General features: G+C 38.8%; 1 protein-coding gene across 3 annotated transcripts in view; it reads right to left on the bottom strand.

Moving 5' to 3' along the window:
* TENM1 (teneurin transmembrane protein 1) overlaps positions 1-16,435 on the bottom strand; it is a 795,125-nt gene extending 778,690 nt beyond the window's left edge. For all 3 annotated transcript variants that reach the window (XM_072816870.1, XM_072816872.1, XM_072816871.1), the window contains exon 1: positions 15,150-16,435. The gene's annotated coding sequence lies outside the window, so the exon portion shown is untranslated. The remainder of the gene's footprint in view (positions 1-15,149) is intronic.
* Between the last annotated feature and the right edge of the window lie 394 nt (positions 16,436-16,829).

Below are 16,829 nucleotides of genomic sequence, written 5' to 3'. Positions count from 1 at the left end.
GAGGGAAAGGAAGAGATGCATGAGGGGTTGGGGTGGGAGGAGGCATGGGGGTTGTGAACATAAGACTTCATTTTGCAATTCACAAGGAATAATGGGGTCAGTCTCCTAAAAGGTCTGCTTGAAACTTCAAACAATCATATTAACTATATAGCTAAGAATTTTTAAATTAACAATGAGTATACCTAGAGGGCTATGGGATTCTCACCCACAAGACAGCCCCAATTTAATAGTATTCAATTATTGTTCAATATACCACTCATTTTGAGATGAAATGCCCACAATTTCAAGGAGTCTTCACCAATAGAAATAATTTGTAGTAATTTAAATTTCTTATACTAAAATAGTTCTTTATAGTTCACCAGAAACCTTCATATACATATTTCATTTAATCCTCAAAACAAACCTAAAGAAACAGACTGAGAGCTTAAATGGCTTGCACAAAGTCACATATGTGGTTAGTGGCAGAGCCAGGACTAGAATCTAGGTCCCTTCACTTTCAGTTCAGTCATTTGTCTAATGTCCCACATGACTTCCTTCATGATAGTTATAACATTAACTATATTTCTCCATAGGCCACACTTGGTACTAGGCAAAGGGGCAGGAAATATTTCCTATCAAAATTCCCACTATATCGCCTGACTTGAGAGACATATGTCTCTCTCTCTACATATGTACACGTATGTATGTGTGTATACATATTTCATTGACACAGAAATGTTAACAGTATATTGATAAATAAAAAAGCACATTATAAAGTAATTACATGAGTCTAGCTTTTAAAAAGACATATATGTATGTAAAATACATTTTCTTTTCATTTTTTGTGTATCTGTATTTTCTTTTTCTATAATGAACATATATCACTCATATATAGAAAAGCTATGCTTTAAATTCTTCAAAAATCTATTTCAGGTGGACGGGAGGATGGAAGAAATAGGGGATGGGGATTAAGGAGGACACTTGTGATGAGCACTAGGTGTTGCATGGAAGTGTTGAATCACTATATTGTACACCTGAAAATAATATTACACTGTAATATTACATTGCATGTTAGGTAACTGGAATTTAAATTAAAAAGAAATAAAACAAACCAAAAAAAGTCTCAAAAAATTCATTTTAGAAAAGGCAGCGTGTTGAACTAAAATAAAAGGGAAAACAAACTTTAGTATTCCAATATTTTATGATTGGCACTCAATTAACCTTATGGCCCCAATTTATCAATCAAGTAATCCCAAAACTTATTCTTTTTATATTGAGGCAAAATCTCAGTAATAAGGGCAAACAATTAAAAATTTCTGCACAGCAAATCAAGGCAGAAGAAAATATCTAAATGCAATTTTTTAAAATGTAAGTCAATAGCATTATTGTCACCTTTGACAAAGATCATCAATGTGACCTTGTAATGATAATAATAGAACATTATATTATTACTAATGATCTCAATATCCAATATACTATATATAAATCATAATAGACTGAAGTGCTGCTCTTGATTAGTTGCAATCTAATTGCCTGACGTGCATTTTTCATCACCATTAATGGTTGCTCAAAAAAAACATAGTTCTGCTCAAGTGTTCATGTGGTTCCATAATAGTGCTAAGTTAGAATCTTTCAAGGGAAGACATTTCAGGAAGTACTTACATCTAAACTACAAAAAAGTATTTCTGGCTCTTCTGCCACATGTACCAGAGCAAGTCTGTAGAAATTGGCTTCATACCCATCAGGCTGATTCTGCAAGGAGGTTAGCAAAAAGTACTTTAAAAAATAAACTGCCCTATATGCAGCATTTTGCCTTGGTGACATACACAGAGGACTGAGAAGCAAGGGCTTTGAAATGATTTAGCTCTTTTCTGCTTACCTCTCAACTGCCTTCAAACTGAAGCCTTCAGGAAGATAGCTCCCCATTTATGACTAGAAAAGGCCAGTTCATACATGGATCTATATAAGATACCCCAGGTTATTATGCCGTCACTTACCAGTTCAAACATGTACCACTTCCTTCACCTTTAACCTCTGTATTTCACTCAAGAATTCATTTCCAAAAAAGAAACCACTGACTGTCTTAATACTTCATGTGGGCTAGCTACTCTTTAGGAAAAAAAAAAAAAAAGAATTCTTGACAGGACCATCATTGAATGCAACCAAGTAATGCAAACCAGAGGCAAAAGCAGTAGGATACACAAATGTTAGAAATGCATCTCACAGTACTGACTATTGGTTTTGGAGATAGGCTAGAGCCTGCAAGCAGGGTCCTAAAGTCAAATCTGAATAGCTCATTAAGAGTTCATCTAACCCACACTTTAATTAGTGCTACTGCCTCTTGTTTGGTCCTATGTAGAGAATAATATTCTACATCCTTCAGTTCTCAGCCTCTTAAAACAAAACCATCATCTGAGATTGGATGTGGAGAGGAAGTGAATAAGATGAAGGTGAAGGAACAGAAGAATGGTCTAAGAGTCTGGTTCAAAAAATACATACATATATAAAAATACATATATATCAAAATATAAATATATGTGTGTAGGGATGAATATCTTTCTCAGATGGATTTCAAAAGTATAATTTTTATTTGTTTAGGAAACGGGCCATTTTTTACTTGTTTTCAATAATTATTCAATTATATACTAATTATAACTATAACAAGTTATTAACACTTTCTATTTTCAAGGGACTTTGGGCTGCATATAGGTCGCACTTTATTTTACTAATGCGTATATCTTTATATATTGCTACACATACTTTGAAAGCCCTAATGCTATTTTTCTAATGGGACGTTTACTCAAAGACCTTGTAGAAAATAACTGCGTTAATAACAGAGACGGTTTCCCCATTACAATGATCAGTGCTCTCAGACAATTAATGCCGCAACACTCTGTATCGTCACTTTCTTCCTCAGGGTCTAGAGAACTTCTAGGTTTACATTATTGGCTGCAGCTTCTTTTCTTTCTGGCAATATGGGCATTTCTAATGATGAGACCTGCCAAAACTTGTCAATGCTATTTTTCTTCTTTTCCATTAGAGGTGACTGTGGCTGAATAGCCAAGCAATCTATAGTCTAACTTCACATAATTGTTTTTACTACATGACATGAAGAAATATAGTGAGTAATCACTCCTGTTTTACATGAAGCAAATTGCTGATGGTTTCCACAGCAATATGAAGAAGTCTTAACTTGCCTAATCTCCCTTGAACATCCTGTTCAAATTCTGACAGGATAAACTCAGCGCTTCTTGGTTCTCCAATGACTAAAACTAGATTGGATCAGTGGATCTCAATTATTTTCCCTGTCTGTAGATCTCTTCAAAACAAAGCAGCCAGAGAACAGCTGGTCCCAGTAACAATTGGTATATTCCTCTCCCTCTAGCACTCTCAAGAAGAACAGGTTTATCCTCTTTGTTATTTATGACCTAAACCTTACCTCTATCTAAGGTGGCAATATTTATTTTTGTGGTTTTTGTTTCCTCTTTGTTTTGTAAATGTATTTTTTGGCAATGAAAGCTATACAGACTTAATGTAGAAAATCTGGGAATACAGAAGGTATAAAGGAAAAAGAATCACCTAATACCCATCTCCTCCAAAGACACATAATCACTTTTGTGCTTGATTTTCCAGTCTTTTTTTTCTTTCTTACATAAACATTTTCCTTTTATCGTAAAATATTTGTAAACATCATCTTTAATGGCCATAAAATATTACATTGTCTAGATGTACCATAAATCACTTAGCAATTCCCTTGCTGAACATTTAGGTTCCTTCATTTTTCCAACTATTACAAATAATTTCTGGTGAAAATCTTTGCAAATAAAGCTTTCTCTGCACTTTGCATTATTTCTTTAGGAAAAATTCCCAGAAGTAGAATTACTGGGTCAAATGGATATAAGCATTTTTAAGGCTTTTGCTTCAAACTGCCAAATCTATACCAACTAACATTTCATCATGTCCTTATATTCATGCATTTATTCAATCACTACTTATTAAATACCTACTATGTACCAGGCACTATGCTAGGTGATATGGATGCAGTAGTGAAGAAAACAGACACAAAGCCCATACCCTCATAGAGCTAATATGCTAGTAGATTTGATAAATCATAAACAAAAATACAGTGTGATGTCAGGTAGTGATGAGTAATAAGAGGAAAATAGAAGTGTATAAAGGCAAAGAAAATGAAGAATCATGACAGGACTCATTACATAGAATGGCCAAGAAGGCTTCTATGGTTAAGGAATATTTGATCAAAGATCTGAATGAAGCAGGAAAGTAAGCTTACAGAAATCTTGGAGAAAATTCATTTCAGGCAGTGGAAATGGCAACTGCAAAGGCCTTGAGAAATAAAAATGCATGGCATGTTAAAGGAACAAAATGGAGGACAGTGTAGCTAGAATGTTATGACCAAAGTTTGACAGATAAAATAGTAAGATGAAAGGCCCAACAGACACCAAATTATATAGGGCCTTGTAGGCAATAGTAAACAATTTAAAATTATTTTTTAAATTGTATTTTAAGTGTGAGAAGAAGGCAGCCATTGGAGATCAAAGAGTGAGAAAATCACAAGATCTTATTTATATTTTAAAAAGATCACCCTGGGGTGCCTGAGTGGCTCAACTGGTCAAGCTTCTGCCTTCAGCTCAGTTCATGATCTCAGGGTCCTGGGATCAAGCCCCACATCAGGCTCCCTGCTCAGTGTTGAGTCTGCTTCTCCCTCCCCCCTTCTTGTTTTTTCTCTCTCTTGCTCACTCTCTCTCAAATAAATAAATAAAATCTTAAAAAAAAATAAAAGGATGACCCTGGTTGTTATGTGGAAAACTACAGAGGCCAAAAATGTAGGTAAGGGCATAATTAGGAGGCTATTTCAGTATTCTAGGTGAGAGATGATAGTTGTTAGGTCTAAGGTATTAATAATGAAGGAATATAAAATGTTTCAGACAGGACATAGTCTGAAGGTCAACATTTGTTAATTGATTGGAGGCCAGGTGTGAAAAAAGATGAATCAAGGACTCTAAGATATGGGACTTGAGCAAGTGCACTGAGCATTATCCTACAAAACCAACAAAAAATCCCTTGTTTTTGTTTCTAATTCATGTTTATTTTTATTATTGATCACCCTTTTTCACGTTTATTGGCCATTTTTATTTCCTTGTGTGAATAATCTTTTCATGCATTTGTCTAGATGGGATTTATAATCCAGCCTGGGACGCCTGGGTACCTCAGCGGTTGAGCGCCTGCCTTTGGCCCTGGGCGTGATTCTGGAGTCCCGGAATCGAGTCCCACATCAGGCTCCCTGCATGGAGCCTGCTTCTCTCTCTGCCTGTGTCTCTGCCCCTCTCTCTCTCTCTGTGTCTCTCATGAATGAATAAATAAATAAAATCTTTTAAAAAATAAAAAATAAAATCCTTCCCTCCCCTAGCTTCTACTTCATTATTTTCTGGTTTGCCTCTTACCTCTCTGACCTTAATCTGACTTGTTTTCTTTTGAAGGCTTCTTTTATTTCACCAACCTCTTGAGTGTTTCTCAAGATTTCACCCTTGCTACTCTTCTTACTCTATATGCCCTCTCCCTAGGAGAACTTCCCTTCCTATTCCTATGATTTCAACTACTACATTGACCAATGACACACAAATATCTACCTCCAGACCTCATCTTCAGATCTGTAATTTCCATCTGTTACAAACCATCTCCATCTGGATGTCTAGATGGTGTCTTACATTAAATAAATCCAAACATGACCTCGTTATCCCCACAAAAACTGACTTTTTCTTCTATGTTCCCTATATTGCTTAATGGCATTACCTAATTTCCCAAGCCAAAGTCTCAAAGTCACTCCTCCTTCACCCTCTAAATATTTTCATTTTCCAAGTCCCACTAAGGCTACTTTATGAATGGCTCTCGAATTCCCCACCCCCATCCTTACTGTCACTGCCTTAGTTCATATCCTCATAACTGCTCACAGTTACAACATAGTCTCTCGATGTCTCACTGCTACTACTCTTAATCCACTTTAATCCATTCTTCATATAGGTGTCATCTTTCTAAAAAACCAAAGTTGGTGACCTGTCCCCTCACTTTAAAGCCCCTCATCTAATTCTATAGACTCTGCTACAACATACTACATTGTATGATTTTGGATAAACAGCAGAAAAACCACCATTCTCCAGTACAACTCTCCATGGAGGAAAATCTTAATACATTCATTCACTTACCAAATATCTACTAAGCATCTTCTGTGTGTCAGGCACATAGAAAGATATAAAATAGACATTAGCCCCAACCCCATTCCCCAATCTGGATAGAAAATAAAATGAAACTCTACTATCCTGGGTTGGTATTCTCCATTACTAATTTAGCCTTGTGCCCTTTCATAATCCTTTCCCATGTGGAATGTGGTTCCCCATATTCTCTCAACTAAAAAATTCCTAGCTATTCTTTAAAAGCCAATTCAAATGACACATCCTTTACTTAACTATATCTACCTTTGAGCATCCAGAGCATTCTAATTCCTTTTCTAGAGCATCTATTACATGACAATAGTATGCATATATGTCTGCCTTCTCCATTAGAATCTAAATTTTTAAAGTGCCCTTGTATCATTGGGTAAGCAGAGGCATTTTTAAAAAGTTTTGGTGAATGAATGAATGAATGAATGAATGAAGAAATGAACAGATCAAGTTTTTTCTTCATGAAGACTGTTTTATGATATATAATCAAACCCATGTAATACTGAAGTCTTCAGTAAAAGAAGAGGACAGTCCATGAGACCTATAGAGTCTTTGTGGAAGACCTGACACTTCATCACACATTGCCCCTGAAGTCTGTATAAAGGTCATTCTTTTTCTGCCTTTCTTACAACAAAGAAGTTCCAGGTATTTTGCTAAATACCCAGGACCAGTGTTCTCTCACTACATCTATTCCTGTTTTACACATTTTCTTAAACATGTTTTATTCCACGTTTTACAGAAATATATTGTTAAAATTTTGTCTATTCTAGATTGAATTACTCCTAAAATATTTCTGTTGCACTGAATTCTAATTGTTTACATTAAAATTACCTCACTTTCACAAGTTGTCCAATGTTTCATCAAGGCAATATCTCAAATATGAGAAAAGAACAAAACAATGAAAAAAATGTAACACCCTTGTGTTAACGCTTCATGGGTTTGAAACCAAAAATAAATGGTGTCACACCTAAGTGTTGACATTTTATTACACTAAACGTGAAAGATAAATCACAAATGCACCAACAATGTATGGATATATGCACAGAGTACATCTGTAATAAAGAATAACAACCTAGGAAATCAGTGTATTATTTTAGCTTCTACTCAAGATCATTGAGAGACTGTATGTGCCAAAAACAATACAAAGAATAATATTTTACATTACACTTATAATTCTCTAGGATACTCAAAGAAATGGTCAGATTTAGAAAAAGAATAAAAAGGCTAATCACTACCAGTGTCCCAGAGCTTCCTTTCTCATAACCCTATGCACTACCTCAATTCTTGGAAAGGAAAAAAAGAAAAAGGGAAAGAAGAAGAAATGAGAGTGATTTTTATTGCTATTTCAAGGTACAAGAGTCTTCTCAAATCTAAGCTATAGGTATCAATGGCCAATCAACTGCACAGCCTTCTCCCTTAGAGATCACTAGATCTCATTAGTGAAATTAATACTATCTTTCCAAAAGGAGTTTCTTATTTGACTTGCATAGCAATGATGTCAATGCTTCCCTACACTGCTTAGAGCTGTAAACATTTAATGAGTCACAATCACAAAGATATACTCATTTTAAGCATTGAGTAAGCAAATAAGTGATGTACGTTTCTGTAAATGATACTTGCAAAATCCATATAAAAATGTACATATAGTATTTGATAAATATTCCTTTAGAAAAAAATTCCATCCCCACACACATAAACACAAACATATTTTGGGGCTAGTTAATAGAGCAGGAGATCACACATCAGTATCACTCAAATGCTTGCAATTAAGCAGAGCAGCTTTAAAAAAATAAAATCATTAATGCTAAAGGGGGTAACTCATGGAGTATAAATTCAAAATGTTGATCAGAAACATTCTGTTGATAGGAATTGAGTTAGCTAGGAACATTTCAGATTTAGAAGGCTTCCAGTCACCCTGTGGTTGTAGTGTATTTATACACCTCTATATTTAAACACAGGTGGTAATTAGCAAGATTGAGACACCTTTAATAAGGCATCATCATAGGTGCAAAGGATGTGTAGCATACGATGAGTTCATTATCAATAACTTCCCTGAATTAATCATCTCTTAGGACATTTAATTTTAAATGTACCTGAAAAAAACGTGGATTATTGAGATAGGCCATCTGCAGTATCTTTTTCTAATTTCTCTGAACAACTGAAGAGTTTTCTTAAAATGTCTATATACAGCTGGGACACAGGGATTATAATATCTAATAAGCCAATTGACCACCTAATCTGGCACCCTCTCTTTGACAGGTGTCTAAACCAGATAGAGGCATAAGAAGTTAATATGAACACTTAGAATCACCAATTATGTAAAACCATGCAACTGGGAAATTTTCTCCTTGACCTCAGCCAGTGATCAGATTTTCCCCAAAGTATGTAATGTACTTTTATTTTGGCTGCTTTAAAAATCCTCATTCACACAGGCAGCTAAAAACATTAAACTGTAATTCCAAACATTAAAATGAAAATGGACTTCCTTTGATATAACCATATAGGGATTCTACAAGTTTTATATATATAACTGCATCCTCGTCCTGAATATTCACAATACTTTTCATCTAAATAGGAAAACAGTTGAAAAGTAAATATATGATAATTTCAAAAGGGAAACTAAGGTGATAACACCAGAACATTATTTAGATGAATAGCCAAAATTCATTGGTCAGATATTTGGAACCATCTAGATGATTGACTACTATTTTACATTGTACATCCAAATGCCATGCATCTGCTCAAAGGCTAGAAGAAATGGACATGACACAGAAGATAGGACACAGATAGATACTAGAAATTTATATGTTCAACAATGATGATTGACTGAATTTTTCACATTTTACTCAGCTATTTTCATATTACACCATTATGGCCGAAGTACCAAAAATAAACCAATAATCAAAATATATGCAATTCAATAACACACAGCTAGATACCAATATTATCAATATTCACTAAAATGTAAAAATATAATTTTTCCTACATTATAAATTTCCAGCTTATTCTATCATTAAAAATTCTGTCTGGGATATTTATATTTTGAAATTCTAGTCACTTTAAAACAAAAATACCTGGTGACATATAAATACAGAACTTCATTCTTTTTTCATCACCAAAATCCTTTTTGGGAATCACTCTTAGCAATAATATAGAAATTTGTTTACAGCCATAAATTCTCAGGAAAAAATATTAGTTTATTAGGACCCATTGCTGATAATATTGCAAAAAGCTTAACATGGATTGCAATTCAGCTTATATTAGAATTTGTGATTCCAAAATTCAATTTTGTAAGTCATAATCAGCCACAAAAATGTTACAACAGAATATGAGAAACATTAAAAGGCAATTTCCTCATTGTTGACTACTTATCAACTGACAACTTAGTCAATTAAAATTAAAACAATCAGTATGCTTTATGGTGACGGGTAAAATGAGTGTTTTACAGATTTCAAATAAATGTTTTCAAATCCATTTGGTCTCTGTAATAAAAAAAAAACAACTGGGGCATAGATATTTTAATAAAATTGTTTTCATATTTGGAAAGGAAAAATAACCAATCCTACTGGAAAATTCAAGCATCACTTATATTTAACTTTACTATAATTGCTAACTAGGCTTCTTCAAAGTCTACAAAATCATAATTTGAAAGAACATATTTTTTAATATAATAGCTATTATGAGCCTATTTTACAGCTGTGAATGTCCTCATAGAACAAAAACGCTCTGTAGCACACATAAATACCAACAGGAATGCACAAATCAAGCCTCTATTTCTGTGATTATTTTGAAAGATCTGGTTGAGTAGGGGACAAAAAGGGTAAGCAGTAAGATCTTCAGGAAAATGACAGAGATGGCACTGATTTTTGTTCTGTTTAATCATTTATTGCTCGCAAATTTAATTCCCCAGCCTTTTACGGTTACTTTCAGGGACCAATAGGCTGGCATGAAATTAAATTAACAAGCAGGTTCCCATCCTGAATTAGTGACTCCCAGCTGTCTGTCCCGTCTAGTTTCCATGGCAGTAGAAGAATTGGTGGGAAATGAGGTGCAGAAAATTGTAAGAAGCCAACATATCAAACTCTTTAAGTTGATTTCTTTAAACGGATGAATCAGTAGTGGGGGCGTAGGGGGGAGGTAGAATTGAAGTTAAAGTTTTTAATCTCCTGGCTTGTTGAAAAGGCCAGTGTGTTTCTGTTTTTGTAATTGCTAAGGGATGCAAGCAACATCTCCTTACACATTTCATAGAACGCTGTAGATTCAGAATGGCACATAGTTCATTATATATTTTATAGTAATCCAAGAGTGTTTAAGGTACTCTATATTATTTTAAAGTGCTTCATTTTATTTTTGCTTTCTTTTCTCAGCATAGATATTAAGATTCATCAGCCTGTTAAACGACTCCAAACATCCAGGGACTAAGTAAAAAATTCTCTCAACCAACCAGATGTTTGCTTGCATCAACTCAAACAGCTGGATGGTTGACTGAACTTTTCACTCAAATATCTGAGAGAGAGCCATAGAGACCTGTCATAAGAACCCAGAAAAAAAATACTAATCTTGGCACATACCTACCATAAACACAGGTATGAAGGCTCAGAGTAAGAGCTTCACAGGGGGTGCTCCACCAACATGAAAAGAGATTATTTAACCCATTTTCCAATTATCTTCTCCACTCACACAGTTAAAGTAGGTTGGGAATGGAGAACCCAGTATTTCAGAGTCATTACATCACATTGAAAACATCATCCAAGAGATAGTGTTTAGTTGGCATATATGCATGTTTCACCATATGCTATTGTTTACCTAAAGTAGAGGCTTGGACAGGAAGTAAAAGTCCGATTTTTTTTTCAATTGTAAATTATCCAAGATTATACTTCCAGGTCTAGAAATGAGTCCTAAAGTTACATAAGAATTTAACAGGCTTTATTTATCAGGCTTTAAAATATTGTTTTTTAAATATTAGAGATCCAACATCAACCATAAAAATATTTACTATCTCCAATTAAAATTAGTTTACTTTGATTATACACAAAAATGTTAGCAATACAATTGATATAAATATTGTTATACAATAATTTTCAATTTATGACATCAAATTCCAATTTCCTCAGCCTTATTTTTCATGGGTTCCAAATGTAAGCAATTTTGTTGGCCTTGCTAAATTGTACCACCATGCATCTAGCAAACTACGAAATCTCTATACATCACATAATTGTCATAACACAGTACCACATACTGAAGAGACACCTATAGTTGGACCATCAAGGTTATCGGGAATAATCAAAGCTGCGTGAAACGTTTTCTAACTAAGCATGGTTGTAGCTGGTTCTATCTGATATTTACTTTTCTCAGTTCTAAAAAAAATCAATGGAAAACGGAAAGAAATAAATATATTAAGCCAGGATAATAGAAAGAAATAGAAATATCATAGAAAGCCAGGATTCAGAATGTTTTACCTTTTAGGGGAAGGAAAAATAATTGTAATCTACATTCAAAATAGTGATTTAATCTAATACACAGAATCTGCAGATGATTTAAAGCACTTACTGTATATGGAAAGAGTTCTAAGATTTCATTTTTCTTAAATCAGCAGCTACATTCCTGGCTATGGATATATGCTGTTGATCAGAAATGCCAAATACTCTTTATTACAATATTCTTCATCATTTAATCTGCCTGTAGTTGTGCTAGTAATCCAGTTCAAACCTTTATTCCAAATGGTAACTTCTTTTCTTTTTAAGTGTGCACAGATTATCACGTTTGAGGGTAAAGTCACAGGAATTTAAAAATATATATAAAATTTTAGTAAAATTATTATATATGTTTTATATATGATGCATGGCATTCTTTAGAGATTGTGTGTGTGCATGGGTGGGAGAACTAGTATGTACTATAAGAATTTTGTTTTCATTAAAATAAAATATGAGCATGCAAAGTAGTGCTCTTCTTCTGACCTCAGGTCAGTCTGTCAGTCAGTGGGTGGGTAAATAAATAAATAAATAAATAAATAAATAAATAGTTTGGGAGACCTTAGGGGATTTATTAACTATAATCTATACTAAACATTTGATAACTAAAAACTGAAACCGATGGACTTTTGGGAAAAACAAGCTTCAAGCAAAAATTACATGGATTCTAATGGCTATCTTTAACACAGAGTAGAAAAAAATCTGTTATGTTAATTACTACTGAACCTTCTTACTACTTCCAAGTTTTTAAGATTGTCATGGAAAATAAAGTTCAGAGGCAACATGTCAAAAGAATATTTTGTAGTTTGATGATTTAAAGTAATATTGTACAGAATAATCTTAAATACTGAGCTGTTCTGCTTCAGCAAGAATCTTTGTATGAAAGGCATCAGAAAGGTACAATGACTATAAAGGAAACTATGATTATGTCAGTGTTATTTAAACATATCATAGCTGAATTGGAACTATGAGACTTCTAGGGTATTTGGACTTGGATGTTGAATTAGGCCTTTGAATGAGACCATAATTACATGTAACCTGATTTTATTTTCTAACACTCCTATATGTTTGAGTATTTGGAGTCTCACTTAATCACCTTTACAGCACAATGATTCTACAAAGCCTTCTTTCCTTCAGCCTCCTTATATATTATAATGTTCACAATTGGGACCTAGAACTAATGGTAAATATTAACTCATGTATTAAAAACACTCATTTTCTACTGTGTCTGGCATTGTTCTAGAGACTAGACTCTGTTAGTTTTATTACGCAAATGCTAAAATTTCTTTGTAGAGTTGTTTTCCAGAAACACCTGTTTATCAAAAACATTCTGGGGGACAATCTGAAAACTTCCAACTAACATTTAAAGCACGGATTCATTTTGGAAATTACTTGAACTCCTTTTCAAATGTGTCTTGTGACTTTCATTATCATTAAAAGGTTCCAACATTACTTGGGCATAGTTGAAAGCTTTTAACTCCCTTAAAAAAAAATAAAACTTCGCAATAGTAAATTAGTTAATACATCACCCAATAAAAGTCTTATAAACTTCGACCAAAATGGAAAAGCTAGGATCTTGCTTTTCCAGTTCTTTACTTTAAGGGGCATACTACGTCTTCTAAAAATTCATTTTCCCCCACAATGCAGATATGAAGAGCAAAGGGGGTGTTGAGCAAACAAGCAAATGCTGGGTAATCATGGAGCATCACGTAAAGCTGTGGCTCTCCTTTTAATAATAATTTTAAGAAACCTTTCCTTCTTAGACTGTACTTTCTTGGCAGCACTTAAGTCCCCTATGCTCCAAAACGAAAGTCTTTGGACTAAGAAGATGAACTAGGATATTTCAGCCAAAAGATAATAACAGAGCAGACATATGCAATGTCTTTCCCAAACAGGTTGAGTAGCGAGCGACTGATTCTCACAGTACCTGGTTAGTTGTAATCATAAAACCAACAACCTAAAATTCCAGGAAGCTGTCTGTGACCCTTACTTACCACAAAGGTGATCAATTAAATGTTAATCAAACAGTACGTATTAGAGTCCACTGGGGTATTTCGTTTCCTTTTGGTTTCTAAAACCGAATGGCTACTAATTGCCCTTCTATAGCACCAGAAACTTCTTTTCGTGTTTCTCTGGGCCACCTCAAATACGTCTCGGGATTCACATTGCGGGTGGGGGGTACGGGAAGTTCAGGCAGCTCCGGACCAACTGCTTCATATAGAAAATGTGGAGTTTTCCTACGCATATTAGCATATCACCGAGCAATGATGCAGATCTGCTAAGCCCGAAGCTGAAGCTGCCGACGGCAAGCAGGAGCTGCAAACCAGACCTCGCCTCCGCCCCTACTCTCCCGGTGGCGAAATAGATGTCGAGACAACATCTACTAGTGGAGTGAGATCGTCTGTCTCCGCAATTGTAAACAACTGGCTCCACTGGGTTTGCTGAAATGTTTAAATACACTCCTGACAGCAAACAAATCCACTCACCAAGTCGCGCTAACAGTCTCCCTTCTCCACCTCTAGGAAAAGCATCCTGAAACTGAATTGCCGATCCGCCCCTTGTGGAGTGGAAGAAAGTGAGGTTCTATTTCCCCAAGCATGCCCAGAGGGTACTTGGCGCTCCGCAGAGGTACTGGCCGCTGCTAGATTCCCGGGCCCACGTCTCAGGATGAAATGCAAAAAAACCACACAAACCCGCGCAGCTGAGCGCGTGGTTAAAGCCAACACCGACGGCTCCCAGAACACCGACTACTGCGTAATGACTGTCTCTTTTGACAAAGATTGGGGTATAGGACGACGCAACGGGTGGGGCCCCGGACGGCGTAGGTTAGAAGGAGGTTCTAGAGTTCCCCCCTCCCCGAATCTGGGCTCCCCAAGTGAGGCTCAAAGAAAAATTCAGAAGCAAACAGGTACTAAAGTGCGTCCTAGCCCCTGGGCATCTTGGAGAGGTGGCACTAGCGGGACGCAAGTGGCTGAGCCCGGGGCGAACGCTCCAGGTGCGAGGGATGCCGGAGAAGAGGTGCCCCTTGCCTCTTCTCAGACCGAGCCCCCCTCTTCCCAGCGCCCAGGTCCACTTGTTAGAGCGCGAGAGCCGAGGCGAGGGCTCCCCTTTCACAACCGGAGGAGTTGGTTGGCAAAAGTGTCGTCAGAAAAGCCCAGCGAGCCCTCGAAGGCAGCGCCCCCAGGGCCCGCTGGAAGCTTGAACTGAGACCGAGGCCGACCTGCCGCCTTCCCCGGGTGGTCCAGAGCCCCGGGCCCCGCGGAGGCCGGGAGAAGAAGGAGCAAAGCTTCTGCTACCTCGGGCAGAACTCCCAGAGCGGACGCAGCCCGTGGCTCACGGCCGGAGCCGCCATCCGTCGCCCGCAGCCTCGGGGCGAAGTTCGCCCGAGTCCTTGGGGTGGGAGGTGGGGGTGGAGGCCGCGAGCCGGAGGGAAGGACGTGAGGGCCGAGAGCAACGCACCTACCTAGTCCAGGCGCAAGTTTCGGTGGCGTCCCCAGGTGCGGTCCCCCGCCCCCTTGCCAGGTGCTCAGCCCCGCCGGGCGCCGCCGGTGCCCAGGACTTCAGGCGTCTCGGCCGGTTCCTGCGGGAAACGACTGTAAATCCACATTAGTGTTCGAGCTGCCGCTTGGGCCCCCGCATCGCTCTCCTCCGGCGGGCGGCGGCGGTGCTCTCAGCCGGCAGCCGCCGGGGGCAGGGACCGAACCCGGCTATCGCCGCGCCAGCGGACGATCCTTGCCAGGAGGGTGCTTGCGCCCGGGGTCGTGTGTGTGTGCGAGAGTGTGTATACGCGTGAGTGTCCGTGAAAGAGAGAGTGTGCGTGTGTGTGCGAGCAGAAGGGGTGAGCTCAGCCCCCGGGGCACTCGGAGGTGAACTCCGGGCTGAGCCGGAGCCCGCCGCGCTCCCGGGTGCGGGGCGTCTGCACGGCGAATGGCAGTGCTGATGTTGCCGTGGCCGCCGCCGCCGCGCTCTAAGGCTGGTAGCGGTGGTGCAAAAAATGTTTCTCCGCTACTCGAGACCAAAAAACCTGCCCTGTCTACTGAGCATGCCCGGTTTGACAGCTCTACAGCCGAGGGTTTTTTTTTTTTTTTTCCCTTTTCCCCAAGACTCCAGGTTTTAGCCGCAGCTGAGATGGGGAGAGGGAGGAGGAGCAGGAGGAGGAGGAGGGCCGAGGGAGCAGGTAACGGGCAGAGGAAAGGAAGTCGAGAGATGAGAAAGATCAGGGTAGGGTGTTAAAGGATGGAGAGAGGGAAGGAGAAAGCTGGAGGTGGGAGCAGAGGAAGGAAATATGGATCAACAAAATTTAGATTTTGTGCCACAATGAGTTTCCGGCCTGGGGATTCTCATGACTGGCTTCTCCGCCCCCCTCCGAGGGTTAGGTGAGGTAGGAGGTTCAGAGGAGTGTTTGTCATTCCCAAGATCAACCTGGGACGGTGCTTCATAGTCATGACATACACAAACGCGCGGGCACACACCGTACACACACACAAAGGAGCGTGATCACTGCTGCGCTGTGATCAGCCTCAGGACTGACTTAGAAAGAATCTGAAGTCTCTTGCCAGTATAACTTTGGCAACAAAAAAAAAAAAAAAAAAAAGAAGAAGAAGAAGAAGAGAAAAGCGAGCGAGGAGCCAGGGAAATTGGGTTCCTCCTTTCCCCCTCTCCCCGCCTTCCAGAAAAGCCAAGCCCGCGAGTACGTGAGTGACCCGCAAGCTCGCTCGCGTCCGTCTGTGTGAGAGCACCGCGGAGTGCCACCAGCCGATGGCGTGACCCCAGCGCGCCAGGGCCGCCCCCCGCAGCTTCCTGGCGGCGCGTCAGCTCAGCACTGACAAAGTCCTCTTGGGCGGGGACAGGGGGCAGCGCTCCAGCTCAGCGCCCGCCCTGCCGCGCTGCTCGGGTCCCCGGGCTCCGCAACCGGCTCCGCCCCTCACCCCGCGGGGCGGGAGGGCACGTACCCGGGAGAACTCAGCGCGCTGCCCCAAGCCCCGCATCCCTCCTTTCCCACCCTCTTCAGCTTCCTCTAAAAAGCGGAAAAGCGGAATCTGCATGTCCAGAAACTCGCTTCGGGAGCCTTAGGAGTCCTACTGGGCATGCCCAGGACTTGAGGTGCCTCGCGTGCAGGAACTCTCCGGCCGCCAACCTCTGC

The sequence above is a fragment of the Canis lupus genome, chromosome X, assembly GCF_048164855.1.
Source record: "Canis lupus baileyi chromosome X, mCanLup2.hap1, whole genome shotgun sequence".
NCBI classification, from domain to species: Eukaryota; Metazoa; Chordata; class Mammalia; order Carnivora; family Canidae; genus Canis; species Canis lupus.
The sequence above is the reverse complement of the archived record's forward strand: the minus strand, read 5'-3'. Positions and strand labels throughout refer to the sequence as shown.